Source organism: Ambystoma mexicanum, chromosome 5q (genome assembly GCF_040938575.1).
Source record: "Ambystoma mexicanum isolate Mex_15411 chromosome 5q, UKY_AmexF1_1, whole genome shotgun sequence".
NCBI classification, from domain to species: Eukaryota; Metazoa; Chordata; class Amphibia; order Caudata; family Ambystomatidae; genus Ambystoma; species Ambystoma mexicanum.
Genome location: NC_090933.1, coordinates 1,133,153,635 through 1,133,165,970, shown reverse-complemented (window position 1 = coordinate 1,133,165,970; position 12,336 = coordinate 1,133,153,635).

Below are 12,336 nucleotides of genomic sequence, written 5' to 3'. Positions count from 1 at the left end.
TATTATAATTATCATCAGGGTGATGGTTTATGGTGTATTTCAGGAATCACAATATCCACTCAGTATTCTTTTCATCGTTGTGTTTTTATTTACTGTGGTGTCAAATCACACGTCTTAGCTTTTTCTTAGCATAGAAAATTCATCTTTCCTGTCTCTCTACAAGTATTTCACCACTTTTCCTTAATGTGTCATCAGGGCAGAATCCTTTTCATTACTTTGTGTAACTCTCGCTATACAGAAATTGGCTTCTATTGTTGAATGTATCCTGGTAACAAATTGTTGCTTTTGTCACAGTCGATATAGACTTTCTGTTCCCTGAGAGGAGATCTGTTTGTCCCCCTCTCATCGCCGATCAGGAAAACAAGTCACATTGGTCACATTGGAGCTTACCAATGGTAATATAGCAGTTAAACAGGAGGCAGTGAGCTTCTTACAATGGGGAGAGTTTTAGTGGCATGATGACTGGGTTTGAGAAGTGGTTTATTGGGCAAATACTGGGACAAATACAGTGGATAAACTTAGCACAAGTAAGCGTCAGGAAAAGCCAGATAAGCATGAGCTGTGACCTCCAACTATTAAGCGCTAGTGTGGTGGGGAAAAAAGGGAAGAGTCAAGTTAATGGTAAGGGAAGGTGTAAGTATTAAAACTGGAAAGGTCAAGAGGACAGTTCCGAAGTGAGGAAGTTGGCTTCTATTTGCTGTTGAATGCATCAGTGTAATGTGGAACATGTTTCAAATTGCAGAAGGGAGGGAGTTCCAAGTCAGTGGATCAAGAAGAGTGAAAGAGCGGAAGCACAGGGTGGGCTAAGTGCCACAAGTGTGGTGGAGGAGGCACAGCTGTGGGGTACATTTACCCACTCAGCATAATTCCCCTCCATCATCAAGCTGCACTTCAGCAGTTACCAGCAGAATGGCTGCACTGGCATTTTTTAGCACCCTGCCTTAAAAACTGTGTTTGGCAACTACAAAATGATGGCTGCACTGTCTTGCCAAACATCTATTGGGCAGGATGGAACAGGGTGCACACAGAGAAAGGCTTCCAGTGTGTTTTCTTATGTGCACCCAAAGAAGGGAATTGAAAGGCAGTGCTGCCTTGCAGCTAGCTCAAAATATCTAATGGAAAAAAGAAATATTTTACATTTAAAATGATGCCACCCTGATGCCTTTTCATCTGTTCAACATATACAGTTCTGATCCAGTAAGACCCAACTAGGCCCAGCCATATTCAAGTTGTGTTTTAGCAAAAGAAAGCATTATCACTGAATGACAGGCTGTGTCAGGCAAGATCTGGGAAATTACCAGAAACTTTACTCTCAACCGTACGGTAAAACGCTTGACTTTTTTGCTACAAAAGTCAAAATCAACTCTTCAAAATAAACCCTAGCTCTCTGTGCATATGTCAATTTCAGTGTGTAAAGGACTGGAGGGGGGTGTCTGTACTTCCACTCTCTATATGGTAGAGGAGAGGCACAGAGGACCCCAGCCAAGATTCTCTGTTATTGGTAACGTAGTCAAGCAATCAAGGCCTAGCTTCTCAGGAAGGTGATGCGGGCTGGTCCTTAAATACAGTGTAGTCCCCAAGCACCCATAAAGGAATGTCCGCACACTGTATCGGTTAAAATACAGTCTTTATATGATTAATATTCAAGGTTATATACAATATCACAATAACGCACTTTGTGCTCAGAAAATTAACAATGGTAAATATACACAGTTCTAAAGTAGTACCACAACGATTATTAGATCTCATTAAAGTGCATCAACTATATGGTCAAAATGTCACACAGATCAATAAAGAGGAAACCAGCAGTACAGAGAGGACGGAAAGCAAGATGGTTGAACAATTGGCAGAATACTGGCCCCGTACCACTAGACACAATTCTGTGTGGAGATCCCCCCACCCACCTGGGCAACCTGTAGAATAAAGATACAGGCCCAGTCCATATATTGTTCACACTAGACTTCCCAATAGTTCTGCAACCCCAAAGTACCTGGCATTGTACCGTTCCTCGGCGGGGAATCAACGGCCCTTCTTGAGTGCCCTCCCTTTAAGGCAGGAGTCACGGGTCACCGAACGTCCGACGGAGAACAGGGTGAGCTATGACGGTGAAGTGGCAGATTCGTTCCTAGCGGTGCTCGTTGATGGGGAAGTGTAAACGTCCTGCAAGGAAGAGGGGTGCGGGGCACCTCGATGTCGATAGTTCTGGACCGCAAAGAGTTTGAAGAACTGTGGCCCAGCAAGGGCGTCGAGTCGTCGGCATCTCTGTGGTCTTTGGGTGGCGGAAACCCACCAACGGATGCTCCTCGGTGCGTCAACAGTCAGGCCTTCTCCAGCAGGATACAGCGGCGGCGATGCGGACGAGAGCATCCTTGGATTCGAAAGTTCTTAGGCAAACAGGAGCACGGTGGCTCCGGTCAGCGACGGCAGTCATCGACAGTGGCAGACAACAGTCAGGGTGCTTCTCTTTGTGAATCCGCGGCGGTCCCTGTCTCGGGTCGGCAGCATGTCGAAGGTCTGTCTACCAGGGAGCTTTGGCAAAGATCAGCTGGTGCACGATGGTCCCTCGTAGCTCAGGAAGAGGGTGCCTTACCAGGTCCTCTCTGGGTCATTCCTTGGAGGCGCAGCAGCTTTCAGATTGTTAAGGAGAGCAACAGCAATTCTTCTCGTCCAGCAGGGCTTCAAGGTCAAGCTTCAGTTACTCCAGTTACTCGTCGTAGTGGACTTCAGCTTCTGAACACGATTCCTAGCAGTGAGAGGTCCCCAGATGTACTGTTGATATCCCATTCATTCCGCTGTGTCATACTCAAGCATCCAATCATGACTAAGGGCATTCAGGCAGGCAGGCAGCCAATCAGGCACACAGTGCATTCAGGCCATTCACTTCTCTCAAGACACTCACAATAAGTTATGTGTATTGGGACAAGTACCCAGCCATTCAACACTCCACACTGCATTCATACCGGTTTCGGGCAGGACTGTCTCAGTCATTGTGTCAAACACTAGATACTAGACACCCACAACATAGAATGCGTATTCGTCACACACTCCATTCACCCAGGTCCCACCCATAGGCGTACCCACAACATACGGTCATTGGGAAGGCTCCAGCCAGTCTGGTCAGCACTTCCCCATACTACCATATATGGAACTTTCACCCAACAGCCAGTCAGGGGCAATGGACAGAGTCAGGGCTTCCCGGGACTTCGGGAAGATCAAGGTAACAGGCGATGGAAGGCAAGAGGCCATGTGGGCCATTTTGTCTCCATCCGGAATCTAGCGATTCCAATGACAGTGCCTGGGCATCCCAAAATGGAGGACGCTGCGGGCACCAGTCAATTCAACACGTAGCTGCCACCAGCCCATACCTTGATCTGTGGGTCACACACAGGTGCCCAAAAACATACACTAGGGGCACAGGGTTGCACACCTACCCATGGGTGCAATAAGGGTATCCCATGGGTCTGTTCACCAAACCAAAAGACAGAGCTGCACCGCTAGGAGTCCCACATGAACTCCTGCGCGGAACACATGGCAGAACACATGATAAAAAGCAGTAAAGGACAAGGATACAGAGGCCCTGTCCCTCCGATGCATTTCCAGCATCACACAGTGGACATGTGCCTTGAACAGATTGCTGTTTAAAAGAAACTGACTAAGGCTGCAAACAATGTTTGGAATCCAAATGGAAGAGAAAACCTCATTTGAAAGGGACATCCCAGCAGAATTCCCCACGTGTCAAAATGTGCTTTTGCAAACAAGAAAAATATCTGTTTTAAAAGTGGGATGTTTAATAAGGCCCTGTCCTTGCCTAGAAATGTAAGGGGGGTTGTTAAAATATAATGTTTTATTCCAGCAGCCTTGCCTTTTGGGCTCAAGAAAACTAAACAAATAACTAAATACATTGGTTGTACTGGAAGCCAGAGATCAGGTTTTTCCTGCCCTGATTTCCAAGGACATTGCATTCCCCCAACGAGACCAGCATCTGAAAGCTCTGAATGTACCAAGGGGGTAAAGGTAACATGCCCATCAGACTTTGTGGCTAGGATCCAGATTGACACAATAGATTCTGGGAGACATACTTGTTACTTTTGGAAGTGACACCTGCCACCCACTCAAACCAAGGAGCTCCAAAGACAAACTCCATGGCAACCGTGGGCTAAACTGACAGTTGGTGGTAGCCTGCGCGAAAATGACCATATTTGGAGGACAAAGGCCAGCCCATCTGACTCAAAAGACTATTTTAATGAATACGCTTTAAGACTGTTATTTCCACTACCAGACAACACAGTAATCTAAATGTTTTACAGTTTAAATGTAATTTTTGCGGATTTAAAACAAGATATTGTGGCTGTCCGTAGCATGTTGGGGACGGAAACGCCATGAAAAGGTGAATCATGGGAAAAGTACATATGGTGGAACATAAAAAATTAATGGAAATATGTTCTATGATATTTTAGATATGTACACATCTAAAATTGTGGAATTTTGGGTGAACTGGTTCCCACAAAAAATCGGTAAAAATTATTAGAAGGGCGAAATATTGTCATACAGACCTGGGAGTCGGAGTACCATGCTCTGTATGCACTATGTCATTTGCCTATGTAATTTGCAAAAGTGCCACAAATGTAATTAGGGGCGATTTATGTCAAAATTGATTTTTGGCAAAAATGACTGTGGGATGGCTGTGTACCTCATAAAAAAACACAACCCTATAAATGCACTCCTGGAGGAGGCGACTAACATAGGCTGACCTATCCGGTTCTTAGGGGTGGGTCTAGCTTAGTTCTGCCCAACAATAAATCCTGTGATGTCACCCGCCTTATATAAGGGGGGAAGCTTACAGAGACAGGACACTCTCTTCTGAATTTTTCAGTGCCTGCGTATCCAGATATTCCACCTTCACTCTGCAAGATTCCAGATTCTACTGGCAGGCCAGAGGATAGATGACCCTATCCAGGCAGGACCATTGATCCAGAAACCCCACATAAAATCCCAATAACTAGGGGGAAAAGCTGTGGCACCCTTTTGGGAGTATCCTGTGACCAGACCGGCTTTTTGCCCCACTACCTGCATGCCAGATGTACCCTTTCCATCCAGTGACAGACAGGCCCAGCTGTTTGCTGTTAGGAGAGCCCGCCGTGCTGTGACCAGATCCTTTGAGTGCAGAAACCCGGTTGGCTGTCCCAAATCCCAAACTCAAGTGCAGATTGTGAGTATTTCCCTATCTCATAGCAACACATAGCCTACCCCTCTTGATCCTTTGTCTTTGTTCCACTCTCTAAGTAATCCTATCCATACCCTGGTAACTTGTTTAAAACTGTCAGAATTCTCTGTGCCTCCTGTCCTTGATCTCCAAGCGTTATCGCCATTCTTCTATTTATTTCTGTCTTGCATAGATCCGTAGTCATATTTTGAATTATTTAATGAATTTCCACATAGAACTGAATGCGGGGTGAAAAGGTTAACTTTGCAAATTAATGTTGGAGCGTACCATGTCTTTCTTTAACAATCTAGACTTGATAATCTAGTTTAAGGGAATTTGTCAATTTTTCCAAACCGATTTTCTCTTTTAATTGATTTATTTTCCCAAAACCGAATCTCCTTCTACATTGAAAATCTCATCCAGTTATTTTGCTAGAGTCACTCTTTCACTTCTATATTATCCCTATGATGTGCATCTTTCACCCAGCCTAAAAAAGCATTCTGATTGTGTCTATTTCACTGTTTTCTTTTCAAAACCGTTTTGACATTTAAAACTGCAAAAAGTAGAAAATGCAACTTTTCAACGTGTGATTTTGGCTGCACTGTGCTCTTACTTTCAAGTTGCTTTTTTAACTATATGCCCTTTGTTGATACCTTGCCTTGTAGTTGCTAGTGATATTACATCCCTGATACCGTGGTAAACCATATTTACCTCATGTATTCAACCACACGTTTAAATTAAGTATGTCAGTTTATGCAACTGCAAAGGGTTTTAAAATCTGTTTTGCCTCTGATTTCGTGAGGGAAGGTCAGATTTTAATTCCCAGTATCCCCGACTCCTTGCTGCTCCTTTCTATCCAGCAAAATCTGATTAATTGGGGTTTCAGGAAGCATTGCAGGGGGAAATCTTAACTCAGGTGCTATCTACCCGACCCGCAAAATTGCTCCTGTTCATTTGTGCTTTGGATATGTTCTAAAAGAAGGTCAAACTAAGTGTATTGCATCATTTATTCTGTAATTATCACCCCATTGGTGATTGCTGCCCAATATAAGAAATGTGTGTAATTTTCTTTGAATTCAAAATAAATACATTTTGTATTACCACCCACTGGCCTCGTTCATGGTCCATTGTCATTCGGGTATTTGTAAAAGGGGGTGTGAGACAGGTTGGGTGCCAGCTCAATCCGAATTCATAGAAAATAAAGAAAAGGTATTTTAAGTGTGCCGATTGGAATCTTTTATACAGCGAATGCTGCAAGAGGGTTTGTGGAGGTTGATAGAAGAGGAAAGATATGGTGGTGCCTTAAAATGGATAGACCTCTGCACCAGTAGGAGAAATTTCAATTTGTCCCTGTTTTGCATAGTTGGCCATCCAGCCTGGTGGTGATAGGAAAAGGTATGGGTGAAGCAAGGACGTTCAAAGAGAGCCCTGGTAGCAAAGTTAATAATCTTGTGAAGGGGACAGAATGCATAGTATGGAAGAACCCACGAGGATATTCAGTAGTCCAGTTTAGAGAAATAACAAGGGAGGCTAGGAGATGTTTGATGATTTTGAAGGGAAGGAGGTGCCTGGTTTTCCTGATATTTAGGAGGATCAGGTGATTTACCATTGCAGTTTTAGAGGTGAAGGTAGAGCATGTGTGAAAAGGGTTGTATATGACCCGAATGTTTTTAGTTGAAGAGGAGTAGGCAAGAGTGTCAGGTGGGAGCTGGATAGCAGGGCAGGAGAAGAGAAAAGAGAGAGGATTTGGCAGGAAAGAAAAACACCTATGTACAAGTTTGACATAAGAGCGTGTGAGGCCATTCAGTATTTAGAAATGTAGCTGCTGAATGAAAGCCAGTTTTCAAAGGCCTTAACGTTTTTTTTTTAAGTGCACGCACGCCATCTAAATGAGAGAGAGAACCAGAGAATGATCAACTGAGATGCCTGGAATGAATGGCTAATCCTTTGCAGCAGGGCTGCATTATCCCATGCAATATGAGCTTTTTTTTGCGGCACAAGACTAAAAAGAAAGTCTAGTATCAAATAAGGACCTGAGTGGTTTGGCAGTCTTATTTAGGGCTCGTGTAATCCCTCATTCACAAGTTGGGATAACCAATATTTTATGTGACCTCTGAGCTACATTTGTTTTTTTTAAGAGTTATAGGATGAACTGATGCCATCCAGAGATCTATTGTTGAAAGGCCTTAGAGCTGCTTTGGGTACATGCTGAATGAACACGTCTTTAACAGGGCAATGTTGGCATAGTTTGTTTCTTTGGCCCCGGGCATCATTAAATTGCGTTGTAAAATGATTTTGTGGCATTTGAATGCAAATTGTACGGCTTTTTTCAGCACAGTTCAACCAATCATTTAAAAAGAGATTAACATGGGATACCCTTTTTGAACCTTTGCCTCCATAGATTGCTTTCTGACCCCCAGACTGTACCTGTCTTGACTTTTGGAGGTCAGTAAAGTTCGCAACTAGCCTGTTTTGCTGATTTATATGGGGAAACTGACTAGTGCAGAAGGCTGAGAGATGGCTATAAAAGAGAGACGCTGCCTGCGACACAGGTTACTTTGCAATTGTAATCCCTTTGTACCGTGTGGCTCTTTATGTGAAAATTAATTAGGTTAATAAAAAATAGGACGAAGAACTTACACAAGACAGAGATGAGTGAGACAATATCCGATTTTAAAACCTTTGCGAATGAACAAATGACACTCAGAATTGGAAAATAATTCATTTACATGTGCGGTTGAATAAACAAGGTAAATATGAGTTATAGCAGTATCTGGGATGTAAGAATACTAGCAAACTACAAGGCAAGGTACTAACAACAGGCATACAGTTCAGAAATCAACTTGGAAGTAAGAACACAGTGCAGCCAAATCACACATAGGAAAATTGCATTTTCTTTTTTTTACAGGTTTAAATGTCAAAACGGTTTGAAAAACGGATGAAATACACACAATCGGAATGCGGTTTTTAGGCTGGTGGATAGATACGCATCACAGGGATAATGAAAGACTGACTCTAGCTAAATAACTGGATGAGATTTTCAAGGTGAAAGGAAATTCGGTTTTAAAAATAAAAGCAGTTAACAGAGAAAATCGGTTTAAAAAGGAAAGGACAAGTTTTACAGAATCTATATTTTAATGGTTAGAAAAAGGAGAAGCTGTCTGCGAAACAGGTTACTTTGCAAGTGTAACCCCTTCGCGCCATGTGCTCTTTATGTGGGAATTAATTAGTTTAATCTTAAATAGGACTAAAGACTTACACAAGACAGAGATGCGTGAAAGAATTGCGCTAACACTAGAAAATCAGGGAACAGAATAGACAGAGGATTCAGACTATCTTAAACAAATTATCAGGGTATGGATGGGATTACTTAGAGGGTGGAACAAAGACAAGGTATCAAGATAGGGTAGGCTACGGGTTGCTATGGGATGGGGAGATACTCACAATCAGCGGTTGAGTTTGGTGTTTCGGACAGCCAACCGGGTTTTCTGGACTCAAAGGATATGGTCATGGCACCATGGCAGAGCTCTCCTAGCAGAAAACAGCGGGTCACAGCAGAGCGGCATGCAGGTAGTGGGGCAAACAGCCGGACCAGTCACAGGATACTCTCAAAAAGGGTACCACAGCTTTTCCCCTTTCTCCCTGAGTTAGTGGGATTTTGTTATGGGGTTTAGTTCTGTTGGGTGATTCTGCCTGGCTAGGGTCAGCTATGCTCTGGCCTGGCAGTGGATCTGGAATCTTGCATGATGAATATGAAATGTCTGGATACAAAGGAGCTGTAAAATTCAGAAGAGTGTGTCCTGTCTCTGTGAGCTTCCCCCTTTTATAAGGCAGTTGACATCACAGGATTTACCATGGGGGCAGGCTTTGGCTGGTATATGGCTCTAAACAACTGAATTGGTCAGGGTTTATTGTTGCTGCCTTCCTGTCAGCAGGTTGGACTTTGGAGATATGACATCAGTTTTACAGTGTGGGTTTACTATGCCCACGGTTAATTTTGCCAACATTCGGTTTTGATATACATTTCACATTTTTACAGTTGTGGTGCTTTCGCAAATCATATAGGCAAATTACATATTCCACACAGAGCATAATATTCCCACTCCCAAGTTTGTAGGACTTTGCTTCATCCTTCTAATAATCTTTTGCCATTTTCAGTGGGAAATATTATAACTAAAATTCAATAGTTTTATAGATGTATACCTATCACACAGCATGTTAGTATTAAATTTCAAAGTGGCACCATATACACTTTCCTCAGAATATACAATTTTCTACCATTACTGTCCTCCACATGCAAGTGAAAGCTACCACTCTTAATTTAATGCCACGTAAATTGCTTTTAAACTGTAAAACCTTTGCTGCGTTGTCTGACTGTAGAAATAACAGTCTTAAAGTTTATACATTAAAATAGTCTTTTAAGCCAGATGGGCTGGCTTTTGTCTTCCAAATATGGTAATTTATTTCCAGGCCACAACCAAATGTCAGTTTAGCCCAGTGCTGCCTTGGAGTTTGTCTTTGAAGCTCTCCAGTTCAATTTAGGAGAGGTACTTTCTTGAAATTTCACACCTAAGTGTCCCAGAAATCTTTTGTACCCGACTAGAGCCCAGTCTGACGAGCGTGTGAGATACTCCCTCTTGGTCCATTCATAGTTTCCAAGGGGATGGCCCTTTCGAAAAAGCAAATCCTGTTCCCAGAAAGCAAATATCCTTTGAATCCAGGGCAGGATAGCTGTCCTGTGGATTCAGCACAGTAAATCCATTTATTTATTGTTCTTATTTATAATCAGAAGCAGTTCTGTTGAAATAAAACATCCCATATATGTTTGCAAACAAACCCCCCTTACATTTCTAGGCAAGGACAGGGCCTTATTTAAGAATTTGCTTTTAAACTGACATTTTTGTATTTGCAAAAAGCAACCCTTTTTACGCGTGGTGAGTTTTCCTTTTGCTGTCACTTTCAAAGCGGTTTTCTCTTCCATCTAGGTTCTAAACATTATTTGCAGCCATAGTCAATTTCTCTTACACAGCAGTCTGTTCAAGGCAAAGGTCCACTGACACTAACATACGCACAGAGAAAGAGAGCTTCTTGTTGAAGAGTTCAGCTGTGATATTTTGTTGCAAAGTACAGCATTTTTCCATACGGCTGGGAGTAAAGTTCTTGGTGATTTCACAGATTTTGCCTGGCACAGCCTGTCATTCAATGAGAAAAGCCCCTTTTTGTTGGAGCACAACCTAAATATGGGATGGGTCTCACTGGATCAGAACTGTGTATTGTTGAACAGATGAAAAAGAGGATCAGGATGCCATCATTTTAATGCAAAATATTTTCTTTTTCAATGGGAATTTTTGAACGAGCCGCAAAGCAGCACTGCTTTTCAATTCTCTTCTTTGGTGCACATAAGGAACCCACAGGCAGCCTTTCTTGGAGTGTTCCCTGTTCCATCTTGCCCAATTGGTGTTGGCAAAGACACTGCAGCCATCATTTTGTAGCTGAAAAACACCGTTTTGAGTCAAGGGAACAGAGCCAGCATAGCCCTTCTGCTGGTAACTGCTGAAGTGCAGATTGGTGATGGAGGGGAATTCTGCTGGGTGGGTAAATGTACCCCACAAATTCCCGCCCCGCCTCTCCCGAGACTTCTAGTTGAGGGGGAGTAGGGCAAACGGGTTCATCAGGTGGAGTCCTTCTTCCATCAGGGAGCGGTACGCTACAATCCTCCCATTGTCTTTCCTTGGAGTGTAGAACGACACCCACAGAGTTTCCTTCTGTCTTTCCTTGGAGTATGGAGCGACACTCACAGATTTTCCTTCGGTCTTTACTTTCCAGAGTCAGCACTAATCTAATGAATAAATAAGACAGATAACAACATTTTCCCACTGAGTGTCTTCCCGGAAGGTTGAGAGCAGTGGGACACATACCTTACAGTCATTCAAGCACTCTGACAATAACAACAAATAATTCCTTACAAGACGCAGATAACTATTGATATTTTTACTAGGGTTTGGTGATACCCTTTTGCACCAACAATGAAGAAAAGTACTCCCTGTTAGACAGATACACCTATGGACATGCCTGTTCCCTTCTGGTTCTTCTTTTTCTTCTTCTCATTCTCCAGATGTCCCCTCTATTTGACTTTCTCTTGATTCTCAATCAGCTGCAAAGTGTGTCTGGGGTGACAACTCTTTAACTGATTAATGTGGACCCATTTTTCTTCTGCCAACTCTCCTTTGGGGATGCAGATTTTGTAGGCGACAGGTGAAATTCTATCTACAATTTCAAAAGGACTGCACCAGCTAGGGGGAAATTTCTGCTCCTTGGTCTGGTTTCTTTGAAAATTGTACAAGTAGACCCTATCTCCTACGCAGTACTCCTTTTCAGTAGTTTTTAAGTCATATTAAGGCTTCATCCCCTCTGCTGATTTTTCAAAATTCCGCTGAGCGTACACAAAAGCATGTTGAAGGTGTTTTCTTAGATTCTTAACATACTCATGTGTCGTGGAGGCATTTATCAGTGTCTGCTCTTGTGTTCTGTAGAGCAGATGCTGAGGTAGCACCATCTTTCATCCAGTCATTAGCTCAAATGGAGACATCTTGGTCGCAGAAGATGGTGTACATCTGATGGCTGTTAGGCAGAAACCTGTGCAGTTCCCTCTGGGACCACTGCAAAAGATTTAAGACTACAGGTGGTTGGCAGTAAACCCAATTGTTAGCAGTCTGTACCACCCAGATTTACCTGGTAGCTGTGGCCGAGCAGTCAGACTTCTCTCAAGAAGAGTTAGGCAGTATACAGAGCATTCACAATAGGTCAAAAGAACACAGTAGAACAAGCAAACACTGACCAGAGCTTGGTGTAAAAGAGATATAATTATTTATTTAAAAACACATCTAGTTAAACACACTGGCACTAATCTCAAGCAGTTCAAAAACACGGTCACTAAAGGATATTCACTCCCTTCAACGATTATTAGACAAGTCTTAAGTAAAGCAACACTTATTTTCAGACAGCGGTGAGCGCTTAACGGAGATGGCACTCTAATCAATCGGTTTAAGAGGGAGAGAAAGGCAGAGCAAAGATAGAAACAGATCCCAACACTTTCGGAAGAACATAGTAGGAGAAGAAGGCAGGTTAAAACC